Source organism: Trachymyrmex cornetzi, unplaced genomic scaffold, assembly GCF_001594075.2.
Source record: "Trachymyrmex cornetzi isolate Tcor2-1 unplaced genomic scaffold, Tcor1.1 scaffold108, whole genome shotgun sequence".
In the NCBI taxonomy this organism is placed as follows: domain Eukaryota; kingdom Metazoa; phylum Arthropoda; class Insecta; order Hymenoptera; family Formicidae; genus Trachymyrmex; species Trachymyrmex cornetzi.
This window is the reverse complement of record NW_017295631.1, coordinates 461,179-464,664: the sequence shown is the minus strand read 5'-3', so window position 1 is coordinate 464,664 and position 3,486 is coordinate 461,179.

Sequence of the window (3,486 nt, the reverse complement as noted above, 5' to 3'; positions counted from 1 at the left end):
CGCCATTCAGTGGGTTGATGTCGTAGCGGAGCGCTAGTGGTCTCGTTCGAGAGGCGGGACTATTAAGTTTTGTCTCGACACAGTTCAGTCGCTATCATGCGTTAGAACAATGAGGAGCGTGCTTTTGCCTTCCCAGAGCGCCTCATCTCAATTAGGGGCGATTTGGAGTGGCCGGCCCACTCTCCCGATTTGACCCCTTGTGATTTTTTTCTATGGGGTTTTTTGAAATCCCGTGTTTATGTGAACCGTCCAAGGACTCTACAAGATTTGAAGACCAACATCCAGGAAGAAATTGCCAACATAACGCCTGCTATGCTGGCAAGAGTCATGACAAACGCCAGAAATCGGTTTACTCAATGTATAGAGAATGAGGGACGTCACCTATCTGATTTGATCTTCAAAACTATGTAAAACAAAACTTTAGGCATGCGCCTACATTATAAAAAACAAATCAAATGTTCTGATTCATACAATTGGTTTTATTAAGTTTTGAAAAAAGGAAGTTATGCTGCCGCACCCTGTATCAGTCATATTGAAATTTCATTAGATTTCGAAAGTAGAGATTTCAACCTTTAAAATGCTTTTTTATTTTTTTGTCTGCGATGATTTTTCATTGAATTATGGTGTTCTGAATATTGCCCAATTTTTAGCATGTTGAGTGTTCCCTAGATTTTGTTGAGTAGTGTATTAAACGCCATTAGCGAACTCTTTTTATTTTCCCCACTAGACGCTATTCGTACTGCGCAAACCGTGTAACCGAGGCCGCGGTCCGATTCACGCTTATATGATTAGTGCGCTCACGGTTGCTTATGGTTGGTCCATTTCGTGCTTGCAGCGCCAATGTGAACACAGTGACGTCATAGTTACATAGTACTCACGGTGCTTAGAGTGCCTCTAGATGAATGGTGAGGTACCGTGAGCGTCATGATTACGTGACGTCAGAAATGCGGGAAAAATAACGGTTTCGAACATTTCAGAAAGAAAGGGCAAGCTGAACACGACAAGACGGCTGCGTTAGGGTCGTCGGGTGAGATATCTATCTTTTTAGGTTATAATATAAGTCCTGCATATAATAGAAAAGATTAAGAACTTCCCAAATATAGGAATAAATATTAAATATTAGAAATAAAAAATTAAAGGAAATGAATGTGTAAATGCTTAATAGATACAAATAGGATATGAGACATATTATACATATTTTGTGAACCATATTTTATTAATTGTATTTATTGTGCGTTACGTTTAATCTCTATTCCTAATTTTTTCTTTTTCTAGTATTTAATATTTACTCATATTCTTGATATTATTTCTTCTATTATGCGAACCATACATACGCAGATACGCTTTCCATTTGCCTTTCATCAGGTTACATTTTCTAACTTATAAATTGTGCTTACGACCGGTCCAAAATAGAAAAACTTCAGCACGCTATTTGTTTCGGACCGACCATCAATGCCGTAAGCACTGATAGAACTGTGAGCGTGAATCGGACCGCGGCCCGAGATACATTCTCGTGCTGGACAAGAGTATAGTGACACATAACAGCTAATGACAAGAACTATCCTGACGGTAGTGTATTAGACCGGTATTCATAGTCGATTCTTAAGGCCATTCTACATTGGTCGTATCGTAGTGTCGGAAGCGTCGTAAGCATCATACGACTTTAAAATTGAAGCATCGGATTGGCTGAAGCAACAAGCTTGTGACTTGCGACATCTACGATACGGCCAATGTAGAATGGCCTTTATTTCAAGACTGTCTTAAGTAATGTCTTAAGACGCTAATGTAGCTCTGATTGGTTCGTGACTTCTTGAGACTGTATGTACTTAAGACGGTCTTGAATATAAGATCTGGCTATGAATACCGGCCTTAGACCACCGTTAACTGCAAAATAAAAATCACCAGACTTCCCGTTAGCCGTTATGTTCGAATTATTACCGTTAAAACAACATAGAAATCGTTAGATTTAACGGAAAAATCACCAAACTGGCAACACTGATAAAGACATAAAGAATGGACTGCGCGATCCGTATCTATAAGTAATGTATCAAATGTGGTCGACAATAATGCGAGAGAAGGATCGTGGGAGACGGCCAATCTCCCTCTCATTCTCTCTCCCATTACACCATTGAATGGAAAGAGACAGAAATGGCCGTCTGCTACGGTCCCTCTCTCTCATCTCTATCGACCATTTTGACACACGGATCGCGCAGTCCATTCTCTATTAACGTTTTCGTGTTTGTACATACCAACCTTAGTTGGATTAATTTTTCCTATTGGTTGACGTCACTTGCTCTACCAATAGGAGAGCATAAAACGGCATTAATCCAACCCAGGTTTGTGCAAACCTGGCCGGGCCGAAAACGTTATAAGTCTTTGGCTCTCGACAAGAATCGAGACGTTTGGCGACGCGCAGTGATGGAAAACATAACTGTGTCGAGCGACCTTCTCTTTACTCCTGCATGCAATTGTATGCAGAAATGTAGACAATTCAGATAAAAGCAGGATGGTCGATAATTTTCTCATAGGGTAAACGTAAAGACAACACTGCTTTCCATTTGATGACACAAATCGATACAAGTTGACACAAGCGTCGTTCTATCCTTCTTGATATTCAGAAAGTAACAAAGATAGAACGACACTTGTGTCGACTTATGTCGACTGTGTCTCCTAAAAGGAAAGCAGCCATAATGGTACGTTTCCACCACTGAGCGCGTCACGCGTCGCGCGTCGCGTCGTCCATCGCGTCACGATGCGACGCGAAAGAGAGAAAGAGTGAAGTTTATATATGTACACAACCTCTCTCTTTCTCTCTTTCGCGTCGCGTCGTCACGCGATGGACGATGCGACGCGTGACGCGCTCAGTGGTGGAAACGTACCATTAGGCCTGTTCTTTTTGGCTGAACTATTGTACCAGTTCATCTTTCTTCCTCTTCTTTCTTCCTGGAGAGAAAAGGAAGAAAAATGAACTGGTGCAGAAGTTCAGCCAAAAAGAACAGACCTATAGAGAATGGACTGCGCGATCCGTGTGTCAAAATGGTCGATAGGGATGAGAGAGAGGGACCGTGGCAGACGGCCATTTATATCGCTTTCCATTCAATGGTGTATTGGGAGAGAGAATGAGAGGGAGATTGGCCGTCTCCCACGGTCCCTCTCTCTCATTATTGTCGACCATATTTGATACACTACTTAGATCAGTGATGGTATACGGACCGCTTTTCGTGCGCATGCGCTCTCAGTGAAGTATCTAATACGAGTAAGGAGTGCTGTACTCACCCGTCAAATATAATACATTTTTATATATTTTTATTTAATACAAATTTAATGTTAAGAATAGGCTGAAAATAAGCTGGAAAAAAGGAAAGATAAAAATAACTTTATAAATACAATATTAATAATAACCTAGAAGACACATTATTCTTAGAATGTTATATGAATATTAAAAAGGGTAAATAATATTCATACAATATTCTAAAAATATTGTAT